General features: G+C 44.5%; 1 long non-coding RNA gene across 1 annotated transcript in view; it reads left to right on the top strand.

Moving 5' to 3' along the window:
• Nucleotides 1–19,886, top strand: part of LOC137657868 (uncharacterized) — a 91,385-nt gene that overhangs the window by 58,546 nt on the left and 12,953 nt on the right. The window contains exons 2-3 of the long non-coding RNA XR_011047231.1: nt 4,479–4,765; nt 18,572–18,709. This is a non-coding gene — a long non-coding RNA (uncharacterized lncRNA). The remainder of the gene's footprint in view (nt 1–4,478; nt 4,766–18,571; nt 18,710–19,886) is intronic.

The following is a 19,886-nucleotide window of genomic DNA, read 5'->3' as shown; positions in this document are numbered from 1 at the left end:
ATCTATCAGGGTTAAGAAGTCACTGAACATTCTGAAAGTGATATCGCATTTTGATTGGGATGCTGATAGAACAACTTTGCTTAGAATTTATACATCTTTGTGTCTGAGCAAGTTAGACTATGCATGCCAAATATATGGGTCAGCTACAAAGACTTTCCTTTGGAAAACTTGATATTGTTCACAATGCTGGGCTTCGCATCTGCACAGGTGCTTACAGAACATCTCCCATTGACAGTCTCTATGTTGATTCTGGCATACCTCCCCTTTCCATTCGCAGAGAGGAGTTGAGTTTGAGGTTTTTAGCTAGGTCCCTTGCTGTGAGAAACAATCCTAACTGTAAATATGTTAGGGCGCCTTTAGATCGGGCTCCTAACAGATCTAGAGTGCCTAAGCCTTTGGAAGTACAGCTGAAAAATGATGCTAGAGAAGTAGGCTTGTTAACAGCACAGATAGCAGAGGTAGGATATCCCAAGTCTCCTCCTTGGTGTAATCCACCTGTTAAAGTATGTTTTACGGCAGGAGGGAAAAATACCTTACCTAGTAGGGTAATGAAAAGTGAGTTTTTAAATCATGCTGCTCAACATCATGGGAAACATGTTTTTACAGATGGCTCCAAATCGGCTGCAGGAGTTGGAAGTGCAGCTGTGGTGGGGGATATTGTTATTCGAAGGAAACTCCCATCCTCTTGTTCAATTTTTACTGCTGAGCTGTACGCAATAATTCTCGCAGTCCAACATATTTTTAAAAATGGCAACCAAAATAGTTTTTATACAATTTTTACGGATTCCAATAGTGTTTTACTCTCATTAAAACAAATTATGCCAGGCCATCATCTAGTACAAGAGGTGCAGGACTGGTTAGTACTTCTGCAGTCTAGGAAGAGTATCAGTGTTCACTTCTGTTGGGTCCCTGCCCATGTTGGGGTGGATGGGAATGAACAAGTAGATAAGGCAGCAAAGGAAGCTTCAGGGCTAAGTAATCCATCCCCCTTGAGTATTCCTTACAAAGATCTTAAAAGTGAGATTCATCTTTACTGTAAAAATAAGTGGCAAGCTCGATGGTCTGAACTGACCACCAATACAAAATTGAAACAAATCCACCCATTGGTGGATAAATGGTCATCTTGTAATTCTACAAGTAGAAGGGATACCATTATTATAACTAGGCTGCGTATTGGCCATACACATGCAACGCACAATTATTTAATGAAGAGTGGGGAAGGGAGACAGGCCCTTCTTTGTAATACCTGTCAAGTGACAATGGATGTTAAACATATTTTAGTCGATTGTCCTGTTTTTAATCTTCAGAGGAGGACACATTTACTCCAGGACAAACCTTTAAGAGATATACTGGGGGAAAACTGTAATACCCTGAACTTGAGAAAATTTATACAAAGTATTGGGTTATATTACGAGCTATAATTGATTTTATTAATTTATTTATTTATTTTACCCTTTTAATCCCTATTTATTTCACATCTAGATTTTATTGTATGAAAGTGTTACGATTTGTATTAAAGGTTAAAATGATACTAAATGGTGTGAGTGTACAGATATGATTGAATGATTTTAGTTATATAGCGCTGAATGGCCTTTGATGCCCCAGTGCTTGGCTTAATGCCTAAATCCTATATTCAATTCAATTCTAGGAACCCTCTCGTCTCTAGAGAAGTTTGTATCTCTGGGGAGACTGCACCTACGGGGCCCTTCAATTTCACCTCAATGCTCATTGGAAGAGGGGAGACAGTCTCGACAAGGAGAGTATTCCCGTTACGAGTACGATCAGAGCACATCTTCGATGGTGGAACAATGCTCACAAACTCAGCGAGGGCCTCTCGTTGGAGCAGAGGAACCCAGACCTCGTGTTGTTTTCAGACGTCTCAAATTCGGGGTGGGGAGCAACATTGGGAAAAAGAGAGATCTCAGGGCTTTGGACAAAGGAACAGAGGGCTCTTCATATCAATCAGAAGGAGCTCTTAGCGGTGCACTTAGCCCTCAAAGGATTTGAGGATCTGGTCCTAGACAAGGTGGTTCGGGTCGATGCGGACAGCACCATGGCCCTAACGTACATAGCGAAGCAGGGGGGGGACCCACTCGAAGTCTCTGTACGAGTTAGCGAGATCTCTACTCCTTTGGGCAAAGGAAAGGAGGATTCTTTTATTGACTCTATTCATTCAAGGAGCCAAGAATATGAGTGCGGACAGGCTCAGCAGGAGGGACCAAGTTCTGTCCACAGAATGGACGCAGCATTTGGATGTTTGCAAGAAGCTGTGGCGATTATGGGGTCGTCCTCTCATAGATCTCTTTGCAACCTCCAAAACAAAGAGACTGGGAACATATTGCTCTCCAGTTCTGGATCTCGAGGCAGCTCACATAGACGCGTTCCTGTTAAATTGGACACACATGGATGTTTACACGTTCCCACCCTTCAAGATCCTATACAAAGTGGTGCAAAAGTTCGTATCTCACAAGGGGACCAGGATGACCCTAATTGCTTCTTTCTGGCCGTCGAGGGTCTGGTTCACGGAGGTACTGGAGTGGATAGTGGACGTGCCGAGAAGCCTTCCGTTAAGAGCAGATCTTCTCAGACAGCCCCATTTGGCAAGAAATCACCAAAACCTCCAACCTCTACGTCTGACTGACTTCAGACTATCAAAAAACTCGCTAGATCTAGAGGTTTTTTGAAGGAGGCAGCCAAGGCTATTGCAAGAGCAAGGAGAACCTCTACCATTAGGGTGTATCAGTCCAAATGGGAGGTATTCAGAGAATGGTGTAGGGCTAACTCGGTTTCTTCGTCCAATACCTCTATAACACAGATTGCTGACTTCTTTTTAGATCTGAGGAATAAGCGTAACTTCTCTGTCCCGACGATTAAAGGATACAGAAGTATGCTGGTAACTGTTTTCAGACATAGGAATCTGGATCTCTCCAACAATAAAGATTTACAAGGGCTACTTAGGTGTTTTGAAACATCTAAGAGATTTCATCAGGTATCACCTGCCTGGAATTTGTATGTAGTACTTAGATTCCTTATGAGTGACAGGTTCGAACCTCTGCCCTCGGCCACTTTTAAAGATATGACTTTGAAGACCCTTTTCTTAGTGATCTTGGCGATGACTAAGAGTCAATGAGCTCCATGCTTTCAGCAAGAACATTGGATTCAGAAACAGCAGGGTTTTCTGGCCAAGAATGAACTCCCTTCTCTTCCATGGCCCAAGTCTTTTGAAATTACTAATCTCTATGACATAGTGGGCGATGAGATAGAAAAAGTACTCTGTCCTGTTAGAGCTTTAAGGATAGATTTGGACAGAACAAAGAGCTTGAGAGGCAGCTCGTAGGTGCTCTGGTGTACAGTCAAGAAGCCCTCGCACCCTATGTCGAAGAATGCTCTATCCTTTTTTTATAAAGCTTTTAATTAGAGAAGCTCATTCACAGTGTGATGAGGCAGATCTTGGACTGCTCAAGGTGAAGGCACATGAAGTAAGATCAGTGGCTACTTCAGTAGCTTTTAAACAAAATCGTTCTCTGCAAAGCATAATGGATGCGACTTTTTGGAGAAGTAAGTCTGTATTTGCATCCCATTACTTAAAACATGTTCAGACTCTTTATGAGGACTGCTACACTTTGGGTCCATTCGTTGCTGCGAATGCAGTAGTAGGTGAAGGATCTACCACTACGTTCCCCTAATTCCTAGTACCCTTTTCTTTCTCTTGGAACTTTGTTGTTTTATGGTTGTATGTGGAGATTGGTCGACAGTCTTCCGCAATCTATTTATTTGGTCAGGTGGTGGTATTAGTTTAGGTCCTGTCATGTTATAGGTTATGGCACCATTTGACAGCTCCTAGAGTTCTTCAGGCCCCCTGGGTGGACCGCTGGATCTTCTAAGGATAGCAGACAGAATGAGGTAGAGAACCATTGCAGTCTGCTTCCTTATCAGGTACGAACCTCTTATATTAGTTATGTGTAACTATTAAGTGAATTTCCAATTAAATTGCTGTCTCTGACCCACCACCAAGGGTGTCAATCAGCCATTCTTATATAACCAGCGGGTAAGTTTTATGTTTTAAAATATTTTCATAATAGAATAAATTTTTTAACATACTTATCCGCTGGTTATATAAGTTATAATCCCACCCTCCTCCCCTCTAGAGACCAAGGGGCAAGGAAAATCTGAATAAATTGGAGTAGTTCTACCTGTAGTCCACAAGGGCGCGAGTGTACACCTGGCATATCTGCGTTAGCCGCGAGTTTTGAATACAGTAGTTCTGCTGGAGCGTCGGACTTTAGCCATTCTTATACAGTATAACCAGCGGGTAAGTATGTTCAAAAATTTATTTTATTATGAAAATATCATGTTTAATAGATTTGTTTGTATCATAAGTCACACAGGCTAAAGGTTAAAGTGGAATATGGTTTAACATATTCAAATACGAATATTAAAACGACCATTTTTCCATTTAAATATTTATCTATTTTCAGCAGTAGGGCAGTCCCCAGAATAGTTATCAAACAGTGAGCAGTAAGCAATGATTGCATGACGGACAAGAACAGAATGACGTTGTAGCCCCCTCTTTCACAGCACAGACATCTATGGCAAACCGGAAGTACCAAGTGAAATGGCCATGTAAAGCCAAGGTTTTATACACCTAAAATCAGCTGATAATGTTGGAGAAACGATTCTGTACACCTGGAGCTTGGCCATAGTCTACATGATGAAACAGAGCAGAAACTACAGCACTGTAGTCCCTGGCCTTATACAACATTGTGTAATTAAATCTACTATTTCAGTTAAAAATTGATAGACTTCTGCTTTTGTTAGTATACATTTACAAAAATTTTCAATTTTAACTAACATTATGTACATAAGTTAATTTCTTCAAGACAAATCTTACTTCCAAATCAGGATGTAGGAGGAATATTTAGAATGGTCACTACTTCCTTGAACATTTCACTTCTGATTTTCTTATCAATCACTCTAAGCTAGTCTATACAAAGGTGTATGTTTATATGAAGCAGGGAATACAACGAACCAAAATATAATTACTAGACACTTTTTATATTAGATGTGCTCAAACTTTAGGAGAATCTACTTTTCATGTGGAAATAAGGACTTAGGATATCTTTATTTTCATCACTATATGCCAATTATCTCCACAGTTATTCTGGAGTTGTCATTTCTATTTTTTTACTTCGGTTTTAAATGTTAGGACTTCTAATGTCTTTCTCTCAACTAGTTCAAGATTATTCTTGAAAGGGTTAAAATTAACATTTGTTCCGTAACTGAAATACAAACCACGCTATTTAATGGGGGTATTACTTTCGGCGTAGCTGAAATGACGAGCCATTAAAATTTAACGAGGGTTTACTACCCACACTGTTAGTTAGCGGGGGTAGGGGAGGGTAACTAGCTACCCCCCCCCCCTCACACACACCTGTGCTTGAACCCACTTTGCTCTCAGCTCGGATGGTAGTCGGACGTGTCCGCTGTCATCCTCGCCGCTCTTGGCAGCCATTAATGCTTTTTTTTACTTTCTCTTTTTGACAGTTTTGTGTGTGAAGTTGGCCTCTGCTATTATGCGCACCTGCCCTGGATTACCCGACCGCCCCTGTGGAACGTTCATGTCGGCGGTCGAGACAGACCCTCACGCCCTTTGCCCTGCCAGTAGAGGTCAACGGTGTGATAGTGATAATAAGTGTAGTGAATGCAGGGAGTGGTCTACCTCCCAGTGGGAGAGGTTTTCACGGCGACGGAAGAAGTCCAAACGGGATATTTCTCCTTCGAAGGTTTCTTTGAAAGGAGAAAAACCCAAGGCCTCTTCTTCCGTTGCTCAAACCTCCTCCGAAGCTCCCACTCGGTTGGTCTCTTTCGATAGACTGTCGATTGGTAGCATAGACCGTGGTACTGTTTCCCGAACTCGGGGTTCGAGAGATGGGGTTTCCTCCCTTAGCGAGGCAGCTCCACCTCTCCCCCCGGAGGAGGATTTGTCTAACTCATCTTTTTCAGCTTTGGTCTTCCTTGGGGCTCGAGGGTTCGCCCTCCAAGGAAGCATTAATTGACTACATCCGATTGGGTGCCGCTGTCAAGCAATCGCCGCCTCTGACAGAGGTTGATCCTCTGTCGATGTTGTGGTGTCAGGTATCCAATGCTGTATCTTCTACTACCTCTACCTCTTCTCACCGCACAGTAGCTGAAGGCTTAGTTTCTCCCGTTCCTGTTCGACCAACGAGGGAGAAACTAAGTCCAACAGTCTCTCCTGCTGGTGTTTCTCTCCCTTGGGGGAGTTCACTTACAGAGACTCCTCTTCGGAGGACTGCAGAAGGTCAGCTTGCTGATCCCACGGCCCCTAGAGGGCGTATTCGTCGCAAGGCTCGCCTTCCTCTTCGCCAGAGAGGCCTTCCTTCACCTGCGGTGAGGAGGCACCTCTTTGGTTCTACATCTTCGTTGCAGTCCCCCACAGAGGAAGCTCGCCAGCGATCACCGACTGTTCTTGCTTTGGTCCTGGACCTCTCAGTGGATCGTTTGCGATCCCCTTCGGTGGAAGGTCGTCCTTTCAAAGGACACGTCGACCTTCCACCCGTCAGACCTGCAAACCTGCCATCACCGTTCCTGAGTGCTGATGCGCGCTACATGCTGACGAAACCTGACCTTCACGCTCGTCAGGCATCATCTAACCCTAATACAGGGCATCAAGGGCGTACATGCCAACGCGCGCATACTTCCCTCACGCGTTGTGTCAGCAAAGCAGAGCATACACGCCCACGTTCTCCTGTGCAAGCTCGCCCACGCCCAGCCACGCGCCATCCCTCACCTGCGCGCCATCAACCTCCTGCGCGCCAGAGTTCCCCTGCACGTCAGTGATCCCCTGCCCGCCACCGCTCTCCCACACGCCAGCGCCCTCGGACAGCAGTCTTCTCTCCTGCGCGCCCACGATCTTCGAATGTGGCCACTGTGGGGAAGTCTATTCTGACTTCTCTCACACACCATCGCGCAGACACGCGCAGTCCCCTGCACACGTCCACGAGGATACGCGCCCTCGCCCTCGCCCATCCTCTCCTGCACTTGCGCCACCATCCTGACGCGCACCCACAAGAGGCTTGCCCACGAGCGACACAGGCTTCATCTGCGCGCCCACTCACCAGGGTTATCTTTCCTGCGAGCGCTCGCCCTACGGCTTCTTAGGGGCCGCGCGGCGAGATCAACGCTCTGATCCTGCGCACCCACGCTCTGATCCTGCGCACCCACGCGCGCGTGCCATCAGTCTCCCGCCTTCTCACCTGTGCGCCCATAGTCTCCCGCGCGCAAGCCCGCCCATTCACCAGCAGTCTCCCGCGCACGACCCCTGGTATTCTCTATCGCACGAGCACCATTACGCGCCCCCGCACGCAAGGCTGCTGGACAACGCACGGCAAGGTCACCATCGCCGCATTTTCCTCCCCGCAAACGCATAACAGCGTGTATTGCGGCGGATGGGAAACATCCAGAGGGGTCCAGGATTCCTATTCCTTTTCAGGCAAACCCACCTTTGGGAACTCCTCCCAGGGATTCCTCGATCCCTGTCCCTTCGGAGGGGGTGTCTGACAGCGCGTCTGTCAGCCGACAACCTTGATTCAGTGCACTAATCAGAGCTGTTACACAGGCGTTCAAGCTTGTTTTCTCTGAATTAGGGCACAGATCCTTGGCTGTCTCTACCCCTCTGAAGAGAAAAAGAGGAGTTCCGGACGCGGCAGCTTCTCCAAGGGCTAAGTTGACTCCACGTAAACCTTCGAGGCAGGCTCCTTCACTCCCCCAGACTTTCTCTCCTTCCCTGTCGGACGAGTATTTCCCGTCCTCAGGGGAATCACGTGAGGTGAGACTTTCCCCCATCGCACCAATAAGGGAAACCCGGCCTCGCGATGAGAAGTCTTTCCAAGTGGGGGCTGGAAAGAGCTTCCCATCTTCCATGTTGGAGTCCTACATCCTTCCCAGGAAAGAGTCGAAGGACTCGAAGACTTTACCAAAGTCCTCTACAAGACCAAGGACGGAGCCAACTAGTCACTCGGAGAACGTCCGCGACTCTCCCCAAGAAGAGCCTTTGGGGACAGGAGACTTCACTGCAAGTCCAATGTCAGGAGGGGAACAGCAAGAGTCAGAGCATGCGTTTTGGCAAGTTCTGACTCTAATGAGGGCTCTCAATGGGTTTGCCGACCCTGAGATCCCTCCTCGTGAGTGCAAGAACACGGTCTTGGACCGCGTATTCGGTACTCAGAAACCATCTAAGGGCATTGTAGCTCTGGCCTGGTCTCAGGGGGTTAAGAGTACCAGGGACAAGATCGCTGTACAGCTCTCCGAGTTGTCCACCTCCAACCGTTCCAGTGCCGGCAACAAGCTCCTCCCACTTCCTCGCGTACAGCAGAGGAGGTACTTTGAGGTCTTGGAGGAGCCTTGTTTAGCTCTTCCTCTCCACCATTCTTTGGAAGAGCTTACCAGGGGTCTCTCTCTTGAGAGAGACTCCAACCGGCAGGTCTCGTTCTCGGCAACCGAGATCCTTAACCAGGTGAAGGTGGCGAAGTGTGCTATGCAAGCTACTTCGTGGCTGGACATCTGGTTAGGGACCTTGGGTATCCCGATACGTTCTGAGGATTTTTCCAAAGAACATACCAGGAAAGCTATGGAGATGTTCCTTCTCTCAGGCACACGCACGATCGAGTTTCTGGCCCACCAAGTCTCGAACTTGTGGGCAAACACCATCCTGAAACGTCGGGATGCGGTGGCTGAGAGATTCCATCAGAAGGTCCCTAGCACCGAGATCAATAGGCTCAGGCATTTTTCTTTAGAAGGAACGATCCTGTTTGAGCCTAAGGATGTGGAACAGGCCGCTGAGAGGTAGAGGAAGTTGCACCAAGACTCCCTCCTTCATAGGGCTGTGACATCTTAAGCCCTATAAGCCTCCAGCACCCCAGCAGTCCCGTCCGACTAAGACCGCAAAACCATTGACATCAGCGAAGACAGTGGTGTCTAAGCCCTTTCCTGTCAAGGATAGAAAAGGCAAAAAGTCCTCCAGGGAAGGTAAGAATCCTACAGGGAGCAGCCAAGGCCACAAACGCTAGGATTGGCAGTTCCCCTGCATGTCCACCAATGGGGGGATGCCTACAAAGTTGCTCAGATAGGTGGCAGCAACTCGAGGCCGATTCCAGGACGATTTCCGTAATCAGTGAGGGATATCGCGTCCCGTTTACAACATCTCTACCACCTCTGACGACGAATCCAGTGTCATTGAGCTCCCTTGCCATGGGATCGGCAAGGGGGCAAGCCCTTTGGACAGAAGTCCAGACCCTGTTGAAGAAGGACGCTCTCCAAGAGGTCCTCGACGGGTCTCCAGGCTTCTTCAGTTGACTCTTTCTTGTAAAGAAGGCGTCTGGAGGCTGGAGACAAGTTATCGACCTCAGCTCAGAACAAGTTTGTCAAACAAACTCTGCTCAGCATGGAGACGGCAGACACGGTCAGACTAGCAGTGAGACCGCAAGACTTCATGTGTACACTGGATCTAAAGGACGCATACTTCCAGATCCCAGTCCATCCGTCTTCAAGGAAGTACTTAAGATTCAGCCTAGACAACAAAGAGTACCAGTTCAAGGTGCTGTGCTTCGGTCTCTCCACAGCATCACAGGTTTTCACCAGAGTGTTCACCCTAATATCTTCGTGGGCACACAGGATTGGCATCCGTCTCCTTCGTTATCTGGATGACTGGCTAATCCTAGCAGACTCGGTGTCATCCCTTCAACACCGGGACAAACTTCTGAGACTTTGCCAGGATCTGGGGATACTGGTAAATCTTGAGAAGTCCTCACTGCTTCCCACTCAAAGACTGGTATATCTAGGCATGGTTATAGACACCAATCTCCACAAAGCCTTCCCATCAGACGACAGGATAGCAAGGCTGAGGAATGTTGCAAGCCCTTTTCTCAGACGAGAAGAGCTTCTAGCCCAATCGTGGTTACGTCTCCTCGGTCACCTTTCATCATTGGCTTGTCTAGTTCCCAACAGTCGCCTCAGGATGAGATCCCCCCAGTGGCGACTCAGGTCCCGGTGGAATCAAGGTTTACGATTCCCCGGACGTCCTGATCCCTATGGGACCTGCGGAACTGACGGACCTCCAGTGGTGGGTGGCAGACGAGAACCTACGGAAAGGAGTGGACCCTCTCGTCCTCCCCCCGGATTTGATGCTGTTTTCGGACGCTTCAAAGGAACAGGGGGGGGGGCACTTACTGCACCACACGACCTCAGGCCTATGGTCAGAGTCAGAGAAGTATCTCCATATAAATCTCTTAGAGATGAAGGCTGTCTTCAACAGTTCCAACAATACTTGGCGGGTCACTCTGTGGTGGTGATGAGCGATACCACCACAGTAGTGGCTTACATCAACGAACAAGTAGGTACTTTTTCGCAGCAGCTATCCCATCTAGCAGTAGAGATACTGAGATGGGCCGAAATCCACTCGATACCGCTATCGGCACGCTTCATTCCAGGCAAAAGGAATGTGCTCGCCGACAATCTGAGCAGAGCGTCTCAGATAGTGAGTACCGAGTGGTTTTTGGATCATCTAGTAGCCAACAAAGAACTGACTTTGTGGGGTTCTCCGATTGTGGATCTGTTCGCAACAGCCCTGAACTTCAGGCTCCCGCTGTACTGCTCCCCAGTCCCAGACCCCAAGGCTCTCTGGCAAGATGCTTTCTAACAACAGTGGGACAACATCGACGTTTACGCCTTTCCCCCCGTTCTGTCTGATGAGGAGAGTGCTCAACAAGACCAGAACATCGGTCAATCTTTCAATGACCCTCATAGCTCCGCTATGACATCACGTGGAATGGTTCGCAGACCTTCTGCAACTCCTAACGGACCTACCTAGAGAACTCCCTTCACGGCACAATCTGCTCAAGCAACCACATGCCAACATCTTCCACAAAGCCGTAGCTTCGCTGCGACTTCACGCCTGGAGACTATCTAGCATCTCCTCTCTGAGAGAGGATTTTCGCAACAAGTTGCAGTCAGGATGTCTGGACATCTGCGAAAGTCATTCGCAGCAGTCTACCAGGCAAAGTGGAAAGTCTTCTGTGGTTGGTGTCGTGGAAAGGGTATCTCTCCACTCGATGCCACTATTCCAGCAATAGCGGAGTTTCTTGTGTATTTGCAGGAAGAAATGAGCCTTTCAGTCTCGGCAGTGAAAGGCTATCGCTCAGCCTTAAGTCTAGCTTTCAGGCTGAAAGGAATGGACATTTCTTCATCGCTAGAACTTTCTCTACTCATACGTTGTTATGAACTTACCTGCCCTCAGTCAGAAGTGAGACCTCCTCCATGGAACGTGGTTCGAGTCCTCAGGTCTCTTAAGAGACCTCCCTATGAACCATTACGCCAGGCATCAGATCGCCACCTAACCTGGAAGACGGTGTTCCTGCTAGCTTTGGCTTCGCCCAAGCGTGTTAGCGAACTTCATGGTCTCTCGTATGACATCGCCCATTCAAGGGGATGGGGGGAGGTAACATTCAACGTCGTCCTTGAGTTTATGGCTAAGACTCAGAATCCTGGAGTAGCGGACCCTCGGTTCGATTCCTTCCGTATTTCTAGTCTCCGCTCTGTAACAGATGACCCAGACCATCTATTACTATGCCCAGTAAGGAGCTTGAGGCTATACCTCAAAAGAACAGCTGCAGTCCGTCCTCATGTGCCGGCATTATTCGTCAGCACAGGGAGAACTAAGAGGAGGGTCACCAAGAATACCACCTCTGCATGGATTCGTAGGGTCATTCATCTGGCCTTGAATCCAGATCCTCCTCCGCCACGTCGCCCTAGAGCACATGATATCAGGGGCATAGCTACGTCCGTGGCCTTCAAAAGAAATTTCTCTGTGAAGCAGGTCCTTCAAGGGGGGGTGTGGAAGCGTCAGACAACGTTCACAGCCCACTATCTGCAAGACATGACCCACAGGAGGCTCGATACGTTCTCTATCGGCCCTGTGGTGGCTGCACAACAGCTGGTTTAAAACCTCAAGCTCCTTATTGGACAAGTAGCAGAAGGTTGAGGGCATTGTTACCCGGTTTTTAGTCTGCATGAATGAAAAGGTTTGACTGGCCCTTATTCTTTTCTTCATCATCCCCTCTCTTGGGGAAAGCAGCATCCTGGGTTCTCTGCATAGCTGACCTCAAACCACTGCAGGTAAACCATGCTCCCTTGTGTTCCTAGTATTAAGTTAATACTGTTACGTCCCCATACCCTGACGAGGTGGTATTAGGAAAGTCCTTGTCTACAAGTTTCCATCTAAAGAACTTTAGAACAACTTCCTAGGACGAATCACACTTCTTCATACCTTCACACACAGCTTGTGTAGGCCGCGATCCTTGCGTAGCAAGGTTCTAGCGAGGTGCAGGGACTCCTTATTTTTTGGGTGCTTACACACTCAAATATCGAAGCCCCGGGTAAAGCCAAAAGCCAGTACTGGCTGGGACGTCCACCCTTCTTAATGGGTGAGTCACCCCCTATTAAATAGCGTGGTTTGTATTTCAGTTACGGAACAAATGACAAATTCGTAGATAATTTGTATTTTTCCTAACTATCTAAACCTTAGCTATTTAACCAAACATACCTGCCAGCCCTATCCCCCTTGAAGTCCTACCTCCAAGCAAAGTGAGTTCAAGCACAGGTGTGTGAGAGGGGGGTGTGGGGTTTAGCAAGCTACCCTCCCCTACCCCTGCTAACTAGCAGTGTGGGTAGTAAACCCTCGTTAAATTTTAATGGCTCGTCATTTCAGCTACGCCGAAAGCAATACCCCTATTAAATAGCTAAGGTTTGTATAGTTAGGAAAAATACAAATTATCTACGAATTTGTCATTTTATAATAGGGATGCTAATGACCAGGTAATGGTAGGTAGACGTGAAGGTAATTAGGAATGGAGGAATTACACTTAAGACACTGCTTCAGGGGTAAGAAATCTCAGATCCTGATCACTTATTTAGAACAATGAGAGGACTACTTAATTATACGGAAGCTTGATGTTAAATTTAGATGGTTTTTAAAGGTATAAGGAGATTTGTTTGATATAGTATCTATTGGACAGGAAAAGTCTCGCTCTCCAATTAGCCATAGTGCTGTCCAGTGCCTTTTGGGGGGGGGTGAGTACTGGAGAAAATATTATAGCATTTTAGCAATCAACACATGCATAAGCATTGATATTATGAATATATTATAGATGTAAAAAGATAATTGATGTTGGTTCATATGTATCAAAATTACTGCCCTATTTCCTCCCTTTCTTATAACAATGACCAATATTTGGCTCAATGAAAATTTCCTGAAAAGCTACAGTAATAGAATTATTTCTTAAATATTCTATTTAGACAAAGCAAGATCTAAGTAGATAAAGCTTCAACTTTTTATTCATTAAGTAGGTTTATTTATTGAGCCAGCAACTAATACAAAATTGGGAATAACAGGAAGTATAGTGGAGCAGATCACTGTAACAATCATTCATTTCCAGAAACTAGCACCAAAAGTGGCACACGTACTCCTTGTGAATTCCGTTTTTTGATAAAACCCATTAGCCACCTAAAAGTTCAAGATGGGAAACGTTTTTCAAGATAGACGACATTGAATTGCAGGAATATTGCATTTTACAGTAAAATAGCCAAGACTTGTCCTATTTGAATGATGGTTGGTGTTATACAGAATGGAAATTGGAAACTATGTAGCTAGCCACTAGCTTTCTTGTATTTTATTATCAGTCCCTAAATCATAAACAGTAAAAAGGGTCCATGTAATAGGTACCATCTGTCTGATATGGTATTGAATTTACATGTAGGCAGTAAGCCTATATTTGTTTGCCACATGCTGTTTTGGTGCCTGGATCAGTATACTAAACCCTTCTAAATCTCACATCTCCAACTGCACAGTATGGTATAGGTAAAACCAAAGCAGTAGCATTTGTATCATCCGCATTCTGACTTGCATCCACACTTATTCAGCTGCTGGCAACTCTCTGTAACAGGTGGGAGCTTTGTACAAAAGATCTGCCCCAGATGTCCATTCTTGGTTCATCCCCAGTTGGCAGGATTCTGCATTTCTGGTTGATATATTGACAGATTCCAGATGTAGCCCTCATGGTAAACAACACATTTCACATGTTGCTTTAGCATTACTTGGGTTAGAGGGTTGGCTTCTGCTTCTGAGGAAACATGTCCAACCCTGCATCAACAATGACTTAAGCTGTGTTGGATTTGTCATACATTATGACTACATAATTCTCAAAGGTCTCCCGGTCTTTATCATCCACTACCACTGGGTATTGGCCGAGTGTACTTAAGACACCAGAAGCCTCATCACAGACTGGTGTCTGGGTGTCACTCCACTCCAGTGAGAGAGGGGTTTTATTCTTGGTGAAGAAGGTATACCAGATATTAATGGAGTCGGGAAGTTCTGGAACTATCTCCACTTATGCTCCCTCAACTTTAGGTGCTCACACACTTCATCTTGTCTACTTATGGATGCAAGAGAACATAAGCGTTTGTTCTATGGAAAATAGTGGTCATTGTGGTTGCAGTGGGATTGGGGTATATATTGTCATTTCCTATCGTTTGAACAGCCCTATTTACTGATCTGGTGAACAGACCACTCCATCCTCCCTGTACTTGCTGACTGTTGCATCTCCTACCTGTGCAGACAACCACCATCTCGTAGGAACTGCTGTCAAGATCATTAAGCATTTCTCCCCACATTCTATTTCTGATCTTGTGTACACAGGCAATCCCATGTAAACAGGAAATTGGGTCTCTATCTTTGAAGTGTCTGTGAGTTTCTGCTCTTTGTACCTTGCATATCAGTTGTACTGAAGCAACTGAGCAATTGCAACCTCTGTTTTTTATGTGCCAAACCTTAGTTGAGATATGATGTCTACTCCATGTTCAGGCAAGGCTATGAAAAAAAAAAGTATCTGGAATGGATTGCTTGAATATGGAGTTGTTGTCCTGCATACGTTTTTGCAAAATGTTAAAGGCTTTGCTAAGGCTAATAGCTTTACCATGATAGTCAACTGATTTTGACAAGACAGAGTCCACATATTTCTGGAGAGGCAAAGCATTTCCTCCCTGATTATGACCTTTCAAGTTCCAATTCAGGTATTACTGACCACAGCTTTTCCTCAAGTTTTTGACTGCAAGTCCATCAACGGTCAGAAGGCTGCAGGACCCTCACCTAATCTGGTGGTATCCACTAGATATGTGACTAGCTCTAAGAATGCCTGTGGGTGGGCATTTTCTTTCATTGCACTTTCCTTTTCTGGTCTCTTGGATGCTTTGAGGTATATCCTCTCTCTATTGTACCGGTCTATCAAGTATACAAAATGTTATTTTAGCTTCTTTGAAAAAGCTTCTCCACTGCTGAATCTTGCCAGAAGTGTTCCATCATTTAAAGTTTTGGTATTCAAAGGTCCATCACAGAGGTTTACCATCCTAACGTTTCAGAGAAAGGGGTCCCCTTTTCACATAAGAAACATATATTGTCTTCAATGAAAGTTCTACACAGCTTGGTGTAGCATTTTACTGAAAGAGTGCACACTGCTCATCTTGTCTTTTTCCGATGCTGCAGTTTCTTGTCATTGAACATGAAACGAGAACTTTGGTGAAACTGCACCTTGTTCTTCCACGCTGCAGTTTCTTGTCGTTGAACATAAAACAAGAACTTTGGTGAAACTGCACCTTGTTCTTCCACGCTGCAGTTTCTTGTCGTTGAACATACAACAAGAACTTTGGTGAAACTGCACCTTGTTCTTCCACGCTGCAGTTTCTTGTCGTTGAACATAAAACGAAAACTTTGGTGAAACTGCACCTTGTTCTTTTCCAGTTTTTTTTTTAATACCACCACTATCAAATCTGGCTCCATCTGGAACAATAGGCATTTTGTCAATTGTGCATGCAGTGACTTGAACTCTTCACTTTTCATGTTCTAACTAACATAACATTGTTCCAGTCCGTCAGAAATTTCTATGGTCCTAAATCTGTATTTGCCATCTTAGTGAATGGTATTCAAGGTATCACAGTTTTATCATTGTGTATTCAGTGAATCTAGAACACAATCGTGCACAATGATTTATGTGGTAGGATTAGGTTTTGCAATAAAAATAAATTATCTGCACCTAGCCTGATGACTAGTCCAGTATCATTTACGTCCTATTTCATCTTTACATCATCCAGGTAACTACAAGCAAAGCAATGTTAAGTTCTGTTACCTTGGTTGAACTCTCCTACCATGGCACATCTTGTGAATTCATGTGTAGCTGTCTAACTACTATAAATATCTACTGTATGTTAAAATACATGTAATATACAGTAGCTAACTGATACAGGATTTATTTGACTGTATTTGGAACAGTAATTATTTGTAGGTACAGCAATTAATTTAGTTAAAGTTAGTAAGTCTATGGTCCCAAATCAGAAGTCCACGTGGTTGAAAAACGTATGATTTTGCACCAAGATTATTCAAATAGGACAAGTCTTTGTTATTTTATTACGAAGTGCAATATTTCTATATTTTAAACGGAGATCATCGTGAAAAATCGGTACAATTTTGGTGTTTTCATCAGGAAATGAAAGATTCTCATGAAGGTCGAGACATGGTGGATGTCAAAGGGAATAAATTGGATTTTTTTTTGAAGGGTTGCGTAACATCAGTATAACTAACTCTCTCTCTCTCTCTCTCTCTCTCTCTCTCTCTCTCTCTCTCTCTCTCTCTCTCTCTCTCTCTCTCTCTCTCTCTCTCTCGAAGTCTTTTGATATATCTTTCAATAACAATCATTTGTTCTATTACTATCAACATCACAATTGCTAGTTCTAGTTCCAGTTTATACTAGCAATTCAGAGCAGATTTTAATGAAATATGATGGTCAAGATCATTGAGATTAGGGAATAAATAAGTGAAAAAAAATTTAAATTTGGCTGGATATTATTGGAACCTTTTTTTGGGTGTCAGTTGGAGCAGCAATGTCTCCCGTCACTTGTTTCTTCTCCCTGTCAACAAGGAATGATTATAAATATTGAACTGTGCTGTGAATTTTGTGAAATTCTTCAGTTTCTCGTTACTGTGAAGGTAATGCATAATAATCTTATTGATATTTAAATGATTTTACACTTAAAGTGTTTTTTCTAGGCGTGAAACTAATGTGATAGAAGTGTATTTTATAGCCTAGGTCTATCTTTTCAAGATCTAGCAAATTCTTGCTAGATTGGGCCTATCTTCAGTGTAAGGGTTAGCAATATAGATTCGTCTAGGACGTATCTTGGAATTTTTAAAAATATGATTAAAAAAGGTATTAAATCAGAGACTTAAACCAAAGTTTACAAAATAAACTTTCTTTACCCTTATCTTAGCTACTTTACCTATCCTTACCTTGCCTACCATCATTATGCCTATCCTCACCTTGCGTACCCATACCTTGCCTTACTTACCTAACCCTGTGCTATATACCCTTACATTACCTAGCCTCACCTTGCTTGTCGTTACCTACTTCTTTATCTGTTCATACTTAACCTGACCTACCCCAACTACTTTTATTTTACCAATCCTTTCCTTCCTTACCACCACCTTACCTGCTCATACCTTACCTGCTCATACCTTACCTGCTCATACCTTACCTGCTCTTATTTTACCTACCCTTACCCCACCTACTCATACCTTACCAACCCGTAACTTGCCTTACCTTACCTACCCGTACCTTACCTTACCTACCCGTACCTTACCTTACCAACCCGTACCTTACCTTACCTACCCGTACCTTACCTTACCAACCCGTACCTTACCTTACCAACCCGTACCTTACCTTACCTTACCAACCCGTACTTTACCTTACCTTACTTTAACACATGCATACTCCTACCTAATCTTACCATACCTCATTCTTACACCTACTTTAACTTACCTTACCTTACCTTACCTTACCTTATCTTATCTTATCTTATCTACCCTTACCTATCTTTACCTTACCTTACCTACCCTTACCTTACCTTACATCTTATTTACCATAGACTTCCCTACCCTTAGCTTACCTTTCCTACCCTCATCTTACCTTTCCTACCTACCATTGCATAACCTATCCTTACCCTAACTAACCTACCCTTACCTTAGGTAACCTACAATTACATTAGCTAACTTACCCTTACCTTATTTAACCAACCCTTAACTTAGCTAACCTACCCTTATTTAACCAATCCTTAACTTAGCTAACCTACCCTTATTTAACCAATCCTTAACTTAGCTAACCTACCCTTATTTAACCAACCCTTAACCTAGCTAGCCTACCCTTATTTTACATTACCTTGCCTTACCTCACATTAGCTAACATACCCTTAGCTTAGCTTGCCTACCTTTTCCTACAATACCGTACCATATTTGAGCTTTTAAGTGTGTAGTAAATATAGAATTAAAATATGTAAAGGACTCTGGTCTGTATAGTTAAGGAAAAAATACAAATTACTTCCAAATTTTAATTTTTGTACCAAATATTTTTTCATCATGTTTGGCTTTTATACTTATGGAAATATATTAATTCAACAGAACAAGAGGCACGGACAGCTACACAGCATTCTGCTGGAAGCAGCTACAATATACCTTCACCTAACAGTAAAAAGTGCACTCCAATTAATGGTCCCCATAGCTATGGAAAGACCTCAGTCCTCGATCTCCTAGACATAGGTAAGAAACAATTTAATTTTGTTACATGGGCCAATGTTTTAATTGTAGGTTTGTATGTGAAAGAGTTATGGGATTGGAAGGGCTATTACAGGTAGTTGAAACCCATTCGTAAGTAAAGAAAAAGACCTGGAATCCAAGGACAGGTTCCATGAGTTTGGTTATGCTATCTGAAACCCTTTGTTCTTACACGAATACAAACATTCATCCTTTAATGTGAGAATCAATTCAAGCGCAGCTGGAACTCTGCAGCTAGAATCTTATAACTTAAGATGGGGAAGTCCTGCCGGTACACGGAACAGTCACTTTGATTCTTGCTGTCGAATAACAGAGAAATGCTTTGGCTTCTCTTCTTACTAGGCTTTTAGGATTTTCTTTAACCTATGGACACTTGTTACCATTGACGACAACGTGCTTCAGCGTCTTATGACATTGTCATTGGGTCTGAACTTGATTGGCCAGTAATATTCTGCCCTTGAGTCAACTTTGCTGACTGTCCAACCACCTAAGAGTTCAAAAAGAAGAGGGTATAAGGAGGAACAAGTTTACGTTCCCAATAGAGAAACCATGAGCAATGCGCCTCCAATTGCACAGGTGGTTGGAAATTGGAATCGTTGTTTACCAATGAGCACGCTGCTTTGTGTGCTCAACATTCTCTGACTAGATCAGAAAACATGCCTCACTAGACCTTATCTGTGCTCAACCAGTTCCTGATACCTTCACACATCAGCCTCCACTCACACATTAGCCCACTCTCACATATTAGCCCACTCTCACACATTAGCCCACTCTCACACATTAGCCCACTCTCACACATTAGCCCACTTTCACACATTATCCCACTTTCACACATCAGCCCACTTTCACACATCAGCCCACTCTTACACTAGATCACTCAACATACTAGTGAACCTCTGGAGCATATAACGGTGTTCTCACACTCTAGCACTCTTAACACTACCGTGCTTAAAACTAATGTGATTAACACTACTGTACACCCACAGAGACAGAGCTTCATGCGATCCCATAGATCTTTGCACGCTTCATATTGCAAGCTTTCCCCAAGGGGAGATATTCCATTATGTCCCAAATGTGTGATTGCGATTGTGTGTGTACATTCAGTGATCACAAAGCTAGCAATGACTACAGGCACTCTCATTTGAAGAACTTTCCTTCCCAG

The sequence above is a fragment of the Palaemon carinicauda genome, chromosome 1 (assembly GCF_036898095.1).
Source record: "Palaemon carinicauda isolate YSFRI2023 chromosome 1, ASM3689809v2, whole genome shotgun sequence".
Classification (NCBI taxonomy): domain Eukaryota; kingdom Metazoa; phylum Arthropoda; class Malacostraca; order Decapoda; family Palaemonidae; genus Palaemon; species Palaemon carinicauda.
This window is presented reverse-complemented; position numbering and strand designations above follow the sequence as displayed.